Here is a 20,139-nt window from a genome sequence, read left to right as displayed (position 1 = left end):
GTTTGAGTTTGATTCTGTTGCTTATAGTCAAACACCATTCTCACTGGTATAACCTCTTATTACTATGGTGCCAAGAAAATTTTGACACGGCCTAATTCCATCACCTCCATGGCTGCTTGGGTAATATTAGGAAATATCTACATGTTTTTTGACTTGTATTACTCTAAACAAACAGAGCTTCTAAGTTGGAAGTGCTACCACTGGACACCACTTTCCCCATCTTCCCTCTACCCAGAAATAGAATGTTTGGAGATGTAAGAGGTCCTGCTCATTCAAGATGATTTTTCTCCTTTATTTCTAATTCTTTCTTTGAATTCTGTAACATAACTTTTGAGTTTTTCTAATGCTGATTTATGTTTTGGTTGTTTCTGTAATATCTTCCAACTCATTTTGAAACAGTCCATTACAGTGCTGATCTGGTTTCTGAGCACGTCTTTCTGTCATGCTGCATGTTACCGCCCTTGTGGCACTTTTGTATGAGATTTGACCTTAATCTTTTCAGTTACTCATTTTTACATGAGTTTGGTTTTCCTGATAAAAACTGAGTTCAGAGAGCTTTCCGTCTTTGCAAAACTCTCCCTTTGTTTTTCACATGATAAATAACCTGGCAGCTTGTTTTCTGAGCTTTCCTGGCTGTTCTTCCTCTTGGCCCCGCTTTATCGGAACCACCTCTTTCCTTCATCTCTGTTTCCCCTGTTCTGCTCAGTTTTAATTTTCTTCTGGTAGTTTCTCTTCAGGCTGGACCTCTGTCCCGGATGGTAACCTGGGGGCCAGTTGTGAGAGTTCACAGGAGCTACGCTGCCTCTGCCTCTTCAGGACTCCTCGGACAGCTCCTTGTTTGCATGACCCCTTCCAGCCGTGGATTTTAAATGGACTCTCCATATTTCCCAGAGAATATCTGTGTCTACTCTTGTGATATTTTCTTCATCTCACGTTTGCCAGATGCCCTATTGCTTCCCCTTGCTTTCATCCATTCAGACAACAGTAACACACAGACCTAGAGGCTGTTGGCAGTTTGGCCCCACCCACTTTTATTTTGGGGTGTAGGACTGTTTTGTTACTTAGTTTCATTTTGCTTTTAATTGAGGTGAGATTCATATAACCTAAAGTTAACCATTTGGAAGTGTACAGTGTCACTTACTACACTCGCCATGTTGGGCGACCATCACCACCAGCTACTTCCAAGACACTTGCACCACTGCAGAAGAAAATCCCACAGCCGCTAAGCAATCATTCCCTATTCCCCTTGGGTGCTAGCCTCTGGCAACCACCACTCTGCTTTCTCTCTATAAACTGACCAGTTTTGGACATTTCATGTGAATGGAATCATGCAGTACGTGACCTTTTTTGCCTGGCTTCTTTCAGCTAGCATCGTGTTTTCAAGGTCCATCTACTTTGTAGCCTGTATCTGTCCCTCATCACTTTTTATGGGTGAGTGATATTCCATTGTATATACGTATCATGATTTGCTTATCCATTCATTCTTGTCACTGGGTTTTATTGCAAATATCCGTGGGCTTTTGATTTTGCTTTCTAGTTGCTCTCTTAGTTTTTGTGTAGGGATTCAGAAAGATCCAAAAACTGCTACTGCCACTGAAGCCATCTTCCCAGAATGCTGTGAGGTTTTAAAGTCTCAGAATCCTGGGACGTTAAGTGCCTGAGTCAGACATTACTAAAACTAAGAGGAACAGCATCTAGTGTTACATGAAAAGAAAGGTTCACAAAATCCTGCTGAGGTCCTGGTGCTTGCCTTTCCTTTATTCTCTTTGAGGCTGACTGTCAAGCTTTTCTTTGGATTCCGTAAGTCCGTGTTTTTATTTCCACCACCACCACTTCCATTAATTTTAGCCAGCTCGGGTGGGGTTCTGTCCTTTGCAACCCAGCATGCCATGACACCACCCCTCACCCCAACCTAGCACTTGTGTTTCCTCTATAATTTCACCCTGAGTCCAATTCCCTCTTGGGAAAAGCAGCAGGAATACCCTTCAGCATGTGAGTCTTCTCCAGTTGCCATGTTCTTTAACAAGCTCCCAAAGTAACAGAGGACTCTGGAAGTATGAACTCATATCCTCTCTTCTCATTTTATATTTGGTCATTGCCTCTGCTGCTCCCTGGCTTTGATTGGATTCTTTAGATGCCAAACCTGAGACAGGCATTTTTGAGCAACTGATTTACTGAGGCAGTGCTCTCAGGTGAACACTGGCAGGGAGTACACGTAGCAGAGTGAGACAGAAGCCGGGCAAAATGTGACATTAGCTGAAGCCTAGCCTCAGTCTGGTATAACCTCTTATTACTTGAATGACAACAAGAGTTTTCCCACCTCGAGGGAGGGGGGCAGGCCTTTTGTCTGGGACTCTAAACGACCTGGCATCTTTGGGCAGTGCCTCTCCTCTAGCTAAGGGTAATAGGAAGGAGAAGGGTTCGGCTGTGAACTGTTAGCCCTCAGCTCAACCAGGAAATGGGAGCGCCAGTTCAGGAATGAGGATCTGGTGGGGCACCAGTGCCTGCTACACTTTCAATGTGGCTTTACATGTCAAGAATTTTTCTTCCCTATACGTGCTTTCATCTGTGTCTTTAAATTCCATGTGCATATAACATATATAAAGCTAAACCTATGTATCTATGTACATATGCATATTCACATATATCTATGTTGTACATTTGTATATTTATAAATACACGCCTTTTAATTTTAGTGCTTTCCCATTCCATCTTTGGTCTGTTTAGACAAAGTTGGGGTATAGGTGTGTTGTCAGGTACAGGCTTGAAGAAGGAGTGAGGCAGAGATTTGACTACTGAGAATAGGGTCTGGGGACTCCAGTAACTTCTACTATGAAGATGCTCTTGTGAAAATAGGTACATTAAGGGCTGGGGGTGGGTGTGGGATGGGGGTCTTCCCAGGAAGGGTGAGGGGGCTGAGGGATTCCTTAAGAAGGGTTAGCCTTGCTACCCTACCTGTGAGTGTGCAATCAAAAGGGGCAGGAAATGGCCATTTATATGCATAGGTCATGTGTAAGTCAAATTTTATTTAAGAGGCAATTGCTTATTTTGGAAATTTGTGGTCTCTCATATTTTGAGGCTTAAAAAGAAAGATATTCTTTGGGTTGTGGGGTAGGGCAAATATGGAGGCAGCAGGAGCGGTTGAGGGAGGGAGTAATTAATGTCTCAAGGTCAATTTCATCTTTACTATTTGCGGTTCTGTGGTTTTGCTCTGATTTTGCTTCTTTCTGCAGTACAACTTCTTGCAGAAGTGATGGAGTTATATGGACCCTTTTATGAGAACTTCAAGTCAATGAAAGGCACGATTAAAGAAAGGTCTTATGACAGTTTATATTATGTGGTTCAAATGTGTATTTTGGATTTTTGTGGTGAGAAATTATACATATTTGCCTTTTAAAAGAGATGTTGTGTAGGTGCTGGTGACATCTTGAGGCCCCTTCTGCAAACTGCTCGAATACTTGGATGTATTAATGAATTATCTGTAACTTACTATGTGTGGAATCCAATGTTCCCTGTCCAAATGGGCGAAAAAGGAAAAAACAAAAACAAAATTAAAACGGGTAAAGACATGGCTTCTTTCGTTTTCTACTTTTTAAGAATTGTCAAAACCTCTTTGTTTCTTTTCCCAGTATGGACCCTGCAGGCAGAAGCAGAAGGCAATTTTAGACGTGGGTGATGCATAAGGGGGCCAAACGCGGCCGGTCATGACCTACGGCTTCTGCGAGTGAAGAGTTTCTATTTTGGGAGAGCAGTGTTTGTGAAGCTCCCTTATTATCTGCAGGTCTGACAGAGCTGGGTGTCACCATCAGCCTCTAACCTCATTTTCCTACTGACTTTCTTGAGACAAAACACAAGCAAGGCCCATCCGGCACTACCTTTTTCTCTGCACGTCTGCATTTCTGTTTCATATTCTGACATGTTTTAAGATATTTTGTTTATATATGTAACACTTCACTGGAGACTGCTAAAATTTTCTAGCTCATTTTGGTGGTTCGTTTTTTTTTTTTTTTTCCATTTGGCCTAGATTCTGATTTTTGAATTTCCACAAAGAACCTTGTTTGAATTATAAGGATCTTGATAAAGACCTTGTCTCTGTCATTTCTCCTCCCTTCAGACTTCAGAGCTCCAGCATTTGAACTTTCTGGCTATTGGGCGAGAACTGTCCTCCCTCACAGAGAATCAGCTCATGTTTTTCTTTAATAGACTTTTAATGTTTGAAGCTGGTTGAAATTATGAGCTTTCATCATTTAGGAAATGTCAACAGCCAAAATATCTTAATTCAGCATGAAATGGAGGTGGAGTGTACTTTTAAGGGTTCTTGGGAAAAGGTGGCATTGTAAATAAATAAGAGAAATAAATGAGAAGATGGGAAACTCCAGAACCTCAATAGAGGTTTTTTTTTTTAAAAAAACCATGTGATATGAGATAACTTCTTCTCAAAGAATGAGTCCATTTAGGTAACAGGACAACCCGGTTTCCCACGACCAGAAAACACTAAGCAATGTTTCTGATCACATGGCTTTATAAATATATTTCACGCCTAAGTGTGTGGGACTGCAATCAGGTGGGTAAAGTTTTCTTAGTTTAAAACTGCCAAAGCATTAAACTTGTTTTCTCCTGTGGTTTAAGCAGTGTTCTGACACTCTTCCATACTCCCCCTTTGCAAAGTGGATGTGCTCATCTGTAAGGAGTTTGTAGTTCATGGTAACCAGCTGCTGGGAATGAAAAGTCACAAGTCAGATTCTCTAAGACAAAGAATGGTAAATTTTTTTCTGTGAAGGGTCAGAGAATAAACATTTTAGGTTTTGCAGGCTAACAGCAAAATCAAGGATATTACGTAGGTACTCACGTTAACAAGAGAGAAAACATTTTCCACAAATTTTTAATTGGCAAGATTAAAACTATAATAATCACAAAAATCATTGTGTATAATTTTTGTAATGCAGGTCTACTAATAAGAAGAATGGGATTTTTGGGGAGGGTAACATTGCATTTCATTGGGGTTAAAGTTAGTTGTCCATCATCAAATCATTTGTAAATGTTTGTCTGTAAGAGCCGTTCTTGGCTGTGGGGCGACATGCAAATGGGTGGCAGGTTGGATTTGACCCTGGGGGCCATCAGCTAAGAGAACCATCCTAAGCACCCCTCCCTAAGTGCTGTGTTTGAGTTCATTTCTGCATAATAAATGTAGAGAAATACGTATGTTTAAAAATGTGTATGCATGAAGGAAAAGTAGCAGTTTACCTCCAGATTTTTTTTTTAATTGAAGTATAGTTGATTTACAATGTTGTGTTAGTTTCTGGTGTACAGCTTGGTGATTCAGTTATATACATATATTCTTTTTCACTATAAGTTATTACAAGCTATTGAATGTAGCTCCCTGTGCTATACCTTAGGACCATTTTTGTTTTTTAATTCAAGAAATGTGCTCACTGTGTTTTTTCCCAGTGATAGATTCTAGCTCCCTCCTTTTCCAGTGAGTGGGTCAGCCCGTTCATGCCCTTCTGCCAGGAGTGATCTTTGGTTATAGATAATATTAAGTGCCTTTCTCAATGTTTTCATTTGCCTGTTACATGTCAGGTGGTGGGAATACAGCAGTAAGGAGGGTCACACTCTTAGGAACTTGCATTTCAGTGGGCAGCTGGACAGCCAACACTCACTAGACGTCTACCAGTGAGCCATGACTAAGCTAAACACCACTCTCATCATCGTACTTAGTTCTCACAACAACCCCTTGATGTCCTGTTTTTATTCTCATTTTATAAAATCAGAAGTAGAATTTTAGAGTGATGGCTAATGATAACTGGGTACTTACTCTGTGTAAGACTTGGGTCTAAGTGCCTTACATAAATTTTCTCATTTAAACCCAACCCTTATGTGGTGGGTACTTTTGTCCTCATTTTATAGGTGTGAAACCTGAAGCATAAAGAGGTAAGGAGCTGCCCAGCTGGTAAGAGGCAGAGCTGGGATTCAAACGTGGGCAGTCTGCTTTATCATCCAGTTAATATTCTGATTTTTAAGTCTTAGATTATGTCACTTGCCCAAGATCACACAGGTAGGCAGTGGCAAAACTGAGATGTGAACTTCAGGAATCTGACTCCAGTTACTTCCTGTACCTAACGCTCCCATTTTCTGGGTTGTCACTGGGACTGATCCCTGACTCAAGAACATGTTGGTTCCAAGGTAAAGGAAGGAGGTGGGTCTAGTTCACCAGATGATCAACCCAGGAAGCAGGAACAATGGAGCCCCATTTGTAGTTTCCTGACCAGTAGAGGAGAGGAAGAGCCACACAGGATGAGTGGGCTCTGTGGGTCCTGAACTTGAGTCAGTGGAGCTTGACTGACTTGCTTATTTTTCTGTTGATCTTGGGTGAGACACTTACCCTCTCTCATCCTCAATTACTTTATCTATAAAATACAGCTAATAAAAACTCCCTGGAAGGGAATGTAATGAGCAGTGTTTAAGGCATTCTTGTCTTCTTGATGCTTGGTTTTCTATGTCAGCTGAGCTAGGCTATGGCAACCAGCAATTTCATCAAACATTAATCGAGGCGTTGGTGTGAAGACGTTTTCTAGAAGGGGTCAACATCTGTAATCAGTTGACCTTAGATAAAGAAGGCCATCCTTGAGAATGTAGGTGGGCTTCTTCCAATCAGTTGAAAGTCTTAAGAGCAAAAACTGAGGTTTCCTGGAAAGAAAGGAATTCTGCCTGAAGCTGCATCAAATCCTGCTTGAGTTTCCAGCCTGCGCATCTGCCCTACCAAATAGGTTCTGGAGAATTCTGACTGATACATCCTCTCTGAGGTACCTCATACATAGTCACTAGATAACTACAGCTATTAATGTCCCAAGGCCAATAGAAAATCTTTAAATCTTGGTGACACAAATGCTTGAAGTATCCGTATTTTACTTTCATTTACTGACACATGTCAGGCCTGTAAAATAAAAGCACTCCTACCTTTGAATTTCATTCCAATTACAAAATATATTCACAACACAATCTTTTTTTGGTTTTGTTTTGTTTTGTTTTTGTTTTTTGAGCAGAAGGGCTGTGGCAAAAAATACAGATAATGCTTCCATCATTATACAGTCTGGCCGATGTGCTGATTAAAGGAAAAAGGCATGGTAAATTGAAAGATGTTTTAACTACTATATCTAATTACAAAGAAGAACATGTTACCAAAATTTGAATGTGTTCTATAATAAAAAACAAGGGCAATTAACAATCAAACAGGCAACTGCTTTCTTGACAGGCAGATGACACAGAACAGAACTAAAAAAATGCAGAAAGCTTTTGCTTGACGAGGAAAGCCGAGACGTCCCTTCCAGTTGTGAGGTAAGGTCCCCGAAGCACATGACTTTGTGGTTATAAGACCTGGAGGGACTCAGGAAGCACAGGAATTGCCACGCTTGGCTCTGTATTACAGCAGCAAGGTCCTATTCATTTTTTAAAATGGGAGAAACATATATTTACAAGTTTTTCAAAATTTTTGATGTCATAGATGCCCTATTTCCTTGTAATTTCACTTGGAGATAAACTAGTTTATTTTTTTAAATGCTTATCTTCATATGTCTATTCTTTACTGTATTATCCTTTCAGTGTTTTGGTTTATGTTCAGAAGTTCATCATCTAGCCTCCTGACTAGCCCACAGGAATTCGTATGGTGGAAGAAGTCAATATCTATAAATTAACATGGACGCTAGGGGTGGAAAGTTTGAGAAAAATTAAACGCTTTCTAATAAACCCAACCTTCCTCCTTCAGGCACGTATGTGTGACGTGTTCTCTTTCTCCTGGCCGCGTAGCTGCTACTTCCTCTGACAATTATTCTTAGCAAGACTGAAGATGGACTAATGGGCTTATTATTGTCAACCAAGGGAACAGATCCTTTACACTCAATCTTTGGTCTCTGGGCACAGGGAGTGCATATGACAGCTCTAAGTCAGACATGATTTTCTAGCCTAGAGGCCCTGGTTTGCAAACTGTGGCAAGCATAAAGACCATCTAAAGAGCTGGTTAAAAATGCAAAACCCCGAGCTGCACCCCCAGAGATTCTGAATCATTGGTTCTGGAGTGAAATTCAGGAACTGTCATTTTTAACAAGCACCCTAGGTGACCCAGGGGCAGTTACTTCATGGACCACATTTTAAGAAATACTGGAGCAGAGTTATCCACATCTCCTTTTTTTTTTTTAAACCTGAAACCCCTAGTTTTATAACTTGTAAGTTATAAAATTACCTACCACTTTAATTTTGTTTTTATGTACACACATTCTGGGTATTGTAAAACATATACAAGATGGAAGTTAAACATTTTAGGATTCTCAAGAAGAAACAAATGATGTTTTATGCATTTTGGAGTCTTATTTTATTCATTATTGTATACAGTGTACTCTCTCGCTCTCACTAGAATATCATTACTATATTTCTTAGTTAATATGAATTATATTTTATTAAGACCAGTGTGATCAAACATGCTCCATTATTTTGAAAATATAGGTTAAATATATTATGAAACAGTTATTTGAAAATTGTCTCAAGTTATTTTGATCCTTGGTTCAAACAGATTTCATAGTTGGAAAAAAAAAACTTTCAAAGGTGCATAGATCCAAATGAAAGACATACGTCCACGGCTGGGCTTTCTAAATCATGACACTCATTTTTTAAATTCCATCCTTCAATCATGCAACATTTTTTTGAAATTTGGCTGATACATTTGTGTATTCTCTGATGTCATTTAGGTTTTTGTTTTTCAAACTAATTAGAATTTGCTAAATTTTTGTATTTTTAACAAGCTTTTAAAAAATTTTTGAAGCTTCTCATTTGGAAGATTTCAAAACAGGTTAGAAACTTGGCTTCTGGGTTTGAGTGCACAGATCTAAATTTTTATAGTGACGTAAGGTTTTTCCTTCCACAAGTCATGTAACAATGAAAATATTTTTAAACTGTTGTTTCAAAATACTTGAAATTCATCATTTGAATTATTCTCTAAAAGCAATATTGTTTCCTAGTTATTATTGAACTACTACTTTTATTCTGAAGGAATAGATGGAATTTAAATGTGTCTGTCTATCTATCTATCTATCTATCTATCTATCTATCTATCTATCTATCTATCTAGATATAAATACACAGAGCTATATGATACAGATCTGCTAGGTAACATACAACTGAGAACTACTTGTTATCATAGAAAATGTTGCCAAATTTGGAACATTAGCGCTGTAGTGAAAGAAAAATATGTAGCTCTTTTCTCAGGTTGGAAAACTTTCAAAATACTTTATTAAGGGGCAATCAGGAAACCTCTCAGGTACCAAATCTTTTCAGGATTACTCTGTCTCGTGAAAAGCACGATGAACATTCTGTTACAGAAAAGTGCCAGTTTTTGGAAAAGTAGGCACCTCAGTGGCCTCCTCAGGAGCTTTGTGCATTTCTGGCTTTCACTTCGTTGCGACAGCTCTGAGTGGGGTAGGGTCTGAGTTTCAAGTGTGCCGATATCCCTGTAATCTTGGTCCCGAATGATTTGTTTGTGCCAGACAAACATTTTTCTTGTTCATTATCATGCAAGAAACTTTAAACATGACTTAAAAACATTTTCCATTAAGTTTCAGAGAAATTTTGGTGCTCGCTTCGGCAGCACATATACTAAAAAAAGTTTCAGAGAAATTCTGTAAAGCCCTGACTGAGTATTATTTGGCTTTAAAAGCTGCTGGGGGAAAAAAAATCACAGTTTGGATTTCATGTTCTTGATGCTTAGATTTTAAATGCCTTGTTAATCATGATAACTGGACTCCATCATCAAATAATATCTCAGGGCCTTCATATATACCTTGGGCAAGGTCATCGATCAATATAGTAGATAAAGACCTCATACTTCAGAGTTTTGTTCGTGTCTAATTTTGCTGGTGGCCCTTTCATCACATCTAAGTAGACTGTCATTGTTTTTACCCACGTGACTCTAAAGAGCTTGTATTGGAGACAGGAGAATTCTCAGCTCTGTCTTTTTCTCCTTTATGTTCATCTGTACTTCTGTTATTTGCATTATCTTCAATGCATTTTTTTTTGCTAGACTTTTTTTTTTCATGGGGGGAGGTAATTAGGTTTATGTATTTATTTTTAATGGAGGTACTGGGGATTGAACCCGGGGCCTCATGCTTGCTAAACATGTGCTGTACCACTGAGCTGTATACACTCCCCCCTTGCCAGACTCTTTTTAATTCACTTGTCCATTTTGTTACTTGATTCAGTTAAAACCAGGTAATGTCACTCCTAACACAGTTTAGCCGGGCTCATGTAAACTGCAGAATTTTCCAGTGTGCTGTGCTAGATGAATGCCAGAGCACAGGTGTTGCCTTCCAGCCCCACTCTGTTAGGAAGCTTCTGTTCTCCCCTCAGGTCACCCCACGTGGCACACAGGCTGAGTGAGGGCGCTAGCACCAACCCGTCCATTAAATATTAGGAAAGCACAATTTATCTTTTATAATATTACAAAGTATAAGCAGAATGCCTGAGGTTATTTCCTTCCACCTCAGCAGTCGCTTTGAGCATCCTCTCGGGTGTGTACTACCACTCACTCCTTTAACACGACAGCTGTAGAGCATAACTGGAACGAGTGCTCACAGATGCAGGACAGACAGATGCAGGATGTCCAACCCTGACCTTCTAGGATCCATCCCCGGGGCAGTGAGGCCATGCTGAGATACACAGGACAGAGCATGCTGTCCTCACCCCATATACGCTCTGTGTGTGTGTGTGTGTGAATGTCACGTCCATCACCCCAATCATGCTGGTAGAGGAAGCATGCATTATACATTTCTTACAATGTTGCAGATTATTATAAACTACCAGAGTAAGAAAATTCATCCTAAGAATTATACTGGCGTAGCCATGATTTGAAGATAACATATCAAAACTGTGGAGAAAATGACGGTTAAAGCCTTAATACTGATAGTAATTTATACACTCCTCATCTTCCCAGATAGACAGAATTGTATGTTCCATAAATGCAAACTCACATGTCTTGTTCACTGCACTGTCCCACTGCACAGAGATGAGTATGAAAGAGGTATTCAGTAAACATTTGTTGAATAAATGAATGAAAAAATAAGCGGTAGATGGTTCATGCACTTATTTCCTTCCTGGCCTCACACTGTTTTCTTACACTTGTTTTCCTTTTGCACTGATTTGCGTGTGTGTTTATTTTATCTTGTTGTATTTCATATACATTTATAAGCTGCTTTGAATCATATAGTGATAAGATTATAGATATTAAGCTAACTGTAGATATCCTTAAATGTAAGTGCTTATGTTGCTCCTGAGTGCTAGGCATTTGGCTCAGTATCTCATAGACATTTGCTTATTTAATTATCACACCACCAGCCCTGTGAGGTAGGTATGACTAGTTCTATTTTAAGGCAAAAAAATGAGGCTTGGAAACATTACAGTACTCGTGTAAAGTCACACTGGGATGAAACTGAAGTTCTGGGATTTTAATTATGATTTACTTCTTTCCAGAGCTTGTGCTTTTAGAATGTTTACAACTGATTGACAATGAGATTATTAAAAATTGGGGTGGGGGATAACATAGTAAGACTTTTTGATTGTTTGCAAATCCATGATTTTCTTATAGCACATCTTCTTGGATTTACTGTTTTGAAATGTCCTTTAAGATTTTCTCGGTATTTGGGCCAACTTGCCTACATCACATCCTATATGGGCTACCTAGATCATATTTGGCTGGATATTACCCTTTGACATTTTATATGTCTGTGAAAATAAATCATTTAATTTTTCTTAGGTAATATTTCAAAATGAGTCTCGGTTCTATCTGAGTATCTTCATCATTGAGAAAATCCTCCTTCATTTAGAATGTGAATCAAATGGGACCTCAGACCTGGAAGGAAACAATTACAAAGCTGGACAAGATTTTCAGAAGGATGCTGTGTAGTATTTTATCTGGAGAGTCCTATATCACATATTCCAAACTCTAGTGTGAAAAAACATTTTTTTCAGCTTCTGAGCATGAGCTTTCAGTGAGTCATTTTTTGTTCTATAAGCATCTCTTGAAAAGAATTTGTCTTTTTCTCTCTCAAAAGTCTGCTATTCATTCCAGGTTTCTTCAATGTAAATAGCTTACTTTTTATTTTGGCCAACAAGAACCTTACATCTTTTTCCTACTATTCTCCACCTCCTCAAAATGTGAAATCATCTGTAAGCTTTCAGAGTGTCGTTGTGGAAATTACTCACCCTCAGAGAATTTCATGGCAATAACCCCAGCCACATTCCAGATAAGTTAAGTGTGCATGAATTACTGCAGCTCTGATACTCCTCTGTCAGGAGCATGTCGGATGTCACAGTCTTCCTTAATCCAGTGACACACACCTCTGCCCAGTCCTAGGTGATTTCAAGGCAAACCCTGTTTTTCGTTTCTACATAAAACCCTAAGGCATAAAACAACCTCATAAGCTCTCTAGTAGGTTCTATAGGGTGTAAAAAATGGAAATTAACTGATTTTTATTGTGTACGTGTGTTTAAAAACATGAAGGAGATACCAAAATTGGAATCATCAGTGTATCTTGAAAAAGTGAGTTGTCTCAATTGTCCTTAATTTTCCTACTGGATCTTTCATGAAGGCACATGTAATACAAAAATATATAAGTCAAGCCAAAGGATAGAAATAAGTTTATCTAATTCCAGATATGAAACTGTGTGGTTGATAAAAATGAGTTTCACTGGAGTGGATGTTTCAAGAACGTCTTCTGGGGCTTTCGCCTGAGGCTGAAACCATTCTCAGTTACTTTAAAGGGTTAAGTACTTGAAACAGCACTGTTTCCCTGTTAAGATTCATGTGACTTATCACATGGAAAACAAAAAGAACAGAGAAGAGTTTTGTTGGGGATCTCCATTCTCCCAATTATTCCTCAAAAAACATGTTTTCAGATGGCTAGAGGGGGAAATCGACATACAAGAAATGGTTAAATTCTTACTTGGAATTCCATGGGAATTAGCAGTCTGTCGACCAAGGCTGTGGCCGAAAATGTCATGGTCCAACCATGACTTCCTATGGGGCTGCTGCTCATGGCCAGTTTCTTGTTTTTCTTTCTTCAGTGCATACATATGCCCAGAGGCTGTTTGTAATGGGAGAATTTTAAGAAATTCATAAATTTAAAACACCCCACACATACAAAATTCTTTCTGAATGCGTCATCCTAAAATTCTTTTCCCGAATTCACATCAAATAAAGCAGCGTAAGAGCCATCTCTTTGTAATAGTCTGTCTTAACACTTGATTTTCATTGATCTTGACCTATGATACTAGGCAGTATCATGAATAGAGCAATATAAATTGATCATCTGAGGTTAAATGGCAAAAATCACCCTTTCATGTTTATTTCTTTGAAATAAACACACCTTACACTTAATTTCAGAGCCAACAAACATAGTCTGAAGAAATAATGCAAATCTGTATGCCTTGACACAGTTTTCACATGTACATTTAAAAAAGTACGTGTATGATATGAATTAACTTGCTTTGTATACAAAAGAAATACAGACTCTTCAAACAGCAAACATCTGATCTTTAAGAACGAAGTTCATTGAGGTTAAATTGGGCTCAGAGAATTTAAGGTAAAAAAGAAAGAAAAGGGAGATTATACCTCTCCTTTATGGCAGGAAAAAGCTCATTTCCAGAGTAGAAACTCCTGAAATCCATAAAATACGTTCCAGATCCTGGACTTGGTGAGTTCATGCATCATATCTGGACACTTCTGCTATTGAAAGACTTGGGACCAATTTCCTTTTATTTATTGAATAGGGATAAAACTGTCCCAAGTATATATGAGAGACAAGTTTAAAAATTAAAGTGATTGATATTCTGTTCTATTTAACCCTAATGATCTCCTTTTATAAATTCAACTTTTGAGACACTGAAAACCCAAAGTTGCAATGTGGGACAGACCCAGAAATGCAGAACTTTGATGAACACCTGCTAAGCCAATAGCAAAACAATTCAAAAAGGAAGTGACAATACTTGAACCAGGGCTTCTTAAGCTCTTTCATGCCATGGACCCTTTGGCAGTCAGGTAAACGGTCCCTTTCTCAGAATATTGTTTCTAAATGCATAAAACAAAATGCACAGGATTACAAAGAAATCAATTATGCTGAAATAAAATGTTGATCAAAATATGAAAAAAATTACCGAATTTGTGACATAGTGATACTTGTATTTTTCTTTAATGTTCAGTATGTGAAACTTTTTTTATTGAGGTATAATTAATGTGTAACATTATATAAGTTTCAAGTATACAAAAGAGATTCACAGTTTTTAAAAGTTATATTCCATTTATAGTTATTACAAAATACTGGCTATATTCCCTGTGTTGTACAATATATCCTTGTAGCTTATTTATAATTATACAAAGTAGTTTGTACCTCTTAATCCCAACCACCTTTTCCCCACTGGTAATCACTAGTTTGTGCTCTATATGTTTGAGTCTGTTTCTTTTTTGTTACATTCATTCACTAGCTTGTTTTATTTTTTAGATTCCACATATAAGTGATACCACACAGTATTTGTCTTTCTCTGTCTGACTCATTTCATTTAGCATAATACCCTCCAAATCCATCCATGCTGTTGCAAATGCCAAAATTTCATTCTTTTTAATGACTGAGTATTATTCCATTGTGTATATATATCACATCTTCTTTATCCATTCATCTGCTGATGGACACTTAGGTTGCTTCTACATCTTGGCAATTGTAAATGCTGCTGTGAGCATTGGGGCAAATGTATCTTTTCCAATTAGCATTTTCATTTTTTCAGATATATACCCATGAGTGGAATTGCCGGTCATATAACAGTTTCATTTTCAGTTTTCTGAGAAATTTCCATACTGTTTTCCATAGTGGCTGCACCAATTTATATTCTCATCGCCAGTGTAGGAGGGATTCCTTTTCTCTACATCCTCGCCAACACTTATTATTTGTTGTCTTTTGGATAATAGCCATTCTGACAGGTGTGAGGTGATATCTCATTGTAGTTTTGATTTGCATTTCCCTGATGATTAGTGATGTTCAACATCTTTTCATGTGCCTGTTAGCCTCCTGTGTGTCTTCTTTGGAAAAATGTCAATTTTTTAATTGGGTTGTTGTTGTTTTTTTCATTTGCAAACTCAGACACACACACACCTGCTAGAATTTTTATTGATATTGTATTTTTAAAAAACACACACATATATTGGAAAGGATTGATATCTTTTCAGTACTAATTTTTCCAACCTATAAATATGAATACACCTCCATTTATATAGATTTTTATTTCTCTCAGTAATAATGTATACCTTTCTCGGTGGAAGGCAAGCATATTTACTTAAAATGAGGAATATCTTCTAACTGTAAAATGGTCAATTCAACAAGAATACTCTTAAATTTATATACAACTAAGAATATAGTTTCAAAATATATAAAGCAAAATGTGATAAAACCAAAAGGAGAAATAGAAGATCCACAGTTACAACTGGAGAAGGTTGTCTATTTTTTTTATGTTAAGTTGTATGAGCTGTTTATTTATGTTGGATATTAATCACTTACTTTTTAAAAAGTGCAAGAAGGACAGTAGAACCCATTTAAAGTTTACTCCATTTTGCCTGTAATTATATTCTGTCAAATAGCACTATTTGATTTGTCTTATATTTTTGTTTAACTTTTAATGTGCATACATCTAATCAAGAAAGTTGTTACAAATTCTTCAAGAGAAGAAATGTGTCTTATACTCTTTTCTGCATTTAGAAAATGTCTAGCAGAGTGACATGCACAGAGCGGAAACAGTATTTGCAGATTGAAAGAAACAACAGGCTATAAAATACCAATATTCACAGTGCACCTTTCAAAACCTTTCCCTAGAGAAGCTGGAAGTTACTTGTGTTTTCACTTCATTTATCTTTTTGCTCTTGAGGTATGAAGACATAAATGAAAAATGACCAAAAAATGGGTACAGATAAGTTATTCCACAGAAAACTTGTGAGGTTCATGAAACTTTATCATTAGAGATTAAGAATAGATTATTTAGACCAGCTACCTGCCAAATTAATGCCACATTTTACTATCTGGCCACCTAGCTTTAAAGCTCCTGTGGCAGGGAACTGATTACTTTCTGAGACAATTTTTCTTGTAATCATCGTATTGGTAGGAAGAACTTCCTCAGAATGAGGAATATTTTGTGTTCCCTTCCCTGTTAGGAAATCTTATGAGAGAAAGGGTTGCAGAGTACCATGAGGCAAGAATTTTGCCCTGAAGGGCTCTGTCTGAAGACGGGAGAAAAGAGAAAAAGACATTGATTCTCCCTGTAGTCACAACTGAAATGATGGCAACAAAATAACTTAATGATCCCATGTGACTGAGACATCATCTTTTGAAAAGCATTCTGTTGCAGAATTTATCATGTGACATGTCTGGAATTAAGCATAATAAATTTGCATTCTTGCTTTAACTTCATGAACTGCTGTAAGTTCCTAACTGCTTTTTAAGCTTTAGGTCCTCTGAAAAATGGCAGTAGTAATACCTGTCATGTTGAATTTCTAATAAAAATTAAACAAGATAATGTAGTTCAGTACTTAGCACATTAGTGGAATGCTTTCAGCTGCAGGTAACAGGAGACCCAAAATGGCTCAAACAATAGGGAGGTTGGTTATCCTACATAATAAGTTTAGAAGTAGGAATATTTTAGGATTTGGCTTATAGAATTTAACCATGTCATCAGAGATCCAGGTTGTTTTTTCGTCTTTCTGCCTTAGCCTTCCTCATCAGATTGCTTGTATCCTCAGGCTTGTTAAGATGGCTAAATGGCTTCAAATATCATTTCCTTATATAATAAGCCCCACAGCAGGTGTTTTTCTTGCACCTCCTTGGTCAAGATGCACCACATGCTCATTTCATAAATCAATTACTGGAAAGGGGGTGAGATTACTATGACTGATTTAAATGAGTCAGGTACTACTTTCTGTGGCTGGGGAAGATTACTCAGCTCCTTTCTAGGAAGTGGCTACTTGATTACTGAGCAAAAAATATTAACAAGGAAAATGAGGAGAAATGGATACTTGGAGATAACCAACAGTGTCTGTCATATTACCCTTCATGTACTACATCATTATAAATCAAGAAAGATATAGGATTATGGTGCAGTGGCTAGAACATGACTCCACCAGTGCCTCATTGTATATGGTCTTGGACAAGTCATTTAGTCTTTCAAGCCCCAGTTTTTCTATCTGCAAAATGCAGGTGAGTAATTATGCCTATTCCTGAGAGTCATAGGAGGATAATGTACTTGAAAGCCATTTATCAAAAGAGCTCTCTTTGATTTTTATTTAAACTTGTAAATAGACAACGTATTATAATAGCATTATGATGACTTCTTATGAAGAATAGAATTATGCAGCTTTTTAGTTTCAAAGCTGACAACTGAAACTGGCTCTCTTGTGGTTTCTCATATGATCTGTAAAAAAATTTTATAACTGTGTGCTATAATCAACATTCGGAAAGCACATACAATATAAAGGAACAGTTTAATAAGCTGATGTAAAACGAATACTTGTGTAACCCCTGTCCAGGTCAGGAAATAACGTTGCAAGTGCCCCAGGAGCCCCATGTCTTCATAGGTCCTTAAACATATATCTTTATAAAACTTTAAAATATATATTAACATAATCAATACAATTTTTTTGCATCTACTAGTTTGACACTGTGTCATAATTATCCCAGATTCATTATGTTCTTGTATAGTCTCCTGCAGTAATAATTATCATTGTGCAAGCATTTATTGTGTGTATGTTTGGCACTGTGCCAGACATGATTCTGTCTCTTCATAAAGGCTTTCCTAAGTGTAGCATTCTTCCCACGATTAGAAGATAAAATTTTTATAAATGTGCTTTCTTCTGTTAAGCTCCAAAGCTCAGAATGTCAGATTATTGTGATCTTAAGCAAATCTTTCACAAAATTTGCAGAATAATCCATCTCTAAGTTTGTGTTTTTTTTTAAATACAAAGTTCTGTCAATTGTTGACAAAGAAATTTTTTAGAAGATTTAAGTTTTTCAGTAGATTTTTTCTTTTCTCTTTTCATTTAGTATTTCTCTCTTTTTACTCATAAATATCACCTCCAAACTTTGCATGTTGATCTTTGTTGCTCTACAAATATTTATGTAGTTTAGTAATGATTGGACTTGAGGATTTCCACTTCCAATCAAGTTGGAGTAATGGGGTTAGATTTACCCTCCTATCTAAAACAACTGAAGAATGGACAATAATATGGCAACACTCAAGATGCTGGACATTGGGCAGCCAAGGCCAGAAATCCCTGATAGAAAATAAATGAGGTGATCTTTGGAATCACCCCAGTTTATCTCCTTTAGGAAATTTCTAGATTGCAATACACAAAGCAGAACACAGGAAGATGTGCACAGTGTCTCTGAGTTGAGGAGACAGTCCTGGGAAGACAAGGCAGCTAAAGTGGGAGGGCAGAACACCAAACATGAGAGAGCTTTACAGGGAGAGAGTGCCAGTGATTAGAACACATGCAGGGAAAACCCTTGAGGCTGGGAAAGAACCGCCCAGGACGATTAGAGGGAATGGTGCCTGGTGGTCACACAGGGCCAGGAACAGTGCTTGTTCCCAAAGGCCAGAGTGGAAAATCTCATAATTCACAGGGCATCAGGTAGAATGCTAAGAAGGGTCTTTCCTGAATATCAGGGGAAATAAAACCTAGACTAAACACTGCTCTGATTCTTTTTTTTTTTTTTTTAACACTGCTCTGATTCTGCCTAACTAAGCAAGATCAGAAAGGCTCAGACTGTTTTCAAGTAATTAAATTGTGCACAGAATAAAGTTCAAAAATACATATAGGAATACCAAAATAACACCCGACAAGGTGAAGTTCAAGTTTTCATGGTGTTGGCACCCATGAAAAATTACCAAGGTGTAAAGAAGCAGGCAGATACTGTCAATAATGAGAAGAAAAAACAACTGAAACGGACCCAAACATGATACAGATGACATAATCAGTGGACAAGGACATTAAAATAATTGCTATTACTGTCATCCGTATATTCAAGAAGCTAGAAGAAAGACTGATTATGTTGAGCAGAGACGTGGAAGATAAACAAATCACCCAGTCAATCTTCTAGAGATAAAAACAGACTCACAGAAAACAAACTTATGGTTACCAGAGGGGGAAGGGGGTGGGAAGAGATAAATTGGGAGTTAGAGATTTGCAGATACTAACTAATAAATATATATAAAATAGATAAACAAGTTCATACTGTATAGCCCAGGGAACTATATTCAATATCTTGTAGTAACTTATTGTAAAAAAAAATGAAAACAAGTAAATGTATGTTCATGTATGACTGAAACATTATGCTGTACACCAGAAATTGATACCACATTGTAAACTGACTATACTTCAAGAAAAAAAATATGTACAAAGAACTGAAAACAACTCATAGTGTCTGAGATTTAAAAATAATACAGGAGATGAGATTGACATTGCAGAAAAAAGCATTAATTTTAAAAATACTATGAAGACATAGCAATAGGAACTATTCAAAATGCTATAGTGAGAAAAAAGACTGAAAAAAAGAAAGAATAAAACATCAGTGATCATTGGCACAATTTCAAATGGACAAGCATCCGTGTGATTGTAGTGCCTACAGGAGAGGGTATAAAATAAGGGAGGGCAGAAAGAATATTTCAAGAAGTGATTACTAGAAACTTGCTAAATTTGATGAAAGCTGTAAATTCACAGATCTAAATAGATCAACGAATCCCAAGCACAAGAAACATGAAGAAAATGACATCAAAACACATCACAATTGATTTGCTTAAAACCAGTGATAGAGAGGAAATGCTAAAAGTAATGATCTATTTTCCCCAGCTCATACACTCAGGCACATAGACATTTTCAATCTCTCTCTCCATCCTTCATAGCACGTGTGCACACACACACACACACACACACACACTTTAATTAATTTGAGTGAGGTCCTTCTGTCCCCAGCATTTGGTCTGATTAAAACTAAGCATATGCTTTTTGTAACTACTGATGGACAATTTTTATTTTAAAACTGAATTCATCTGATCTGATTTGGAAATAGC

The sequence above is a fragment of the Vicugna pacos genome, chromosome 5 (genome assembly GCF_048564905.1).
Source record: "Vicugna pacos chromosome 5, VicPac4, whole genome shotgun sequence".
NCBI lineage: Eukaryota > Metazoa > Chordata > Mammalia > Artiodactyla > Camelidae > Vicugna > Vicugna pacos.
This window is presented reverse-complemented; position numbering follows the sequence as displayed.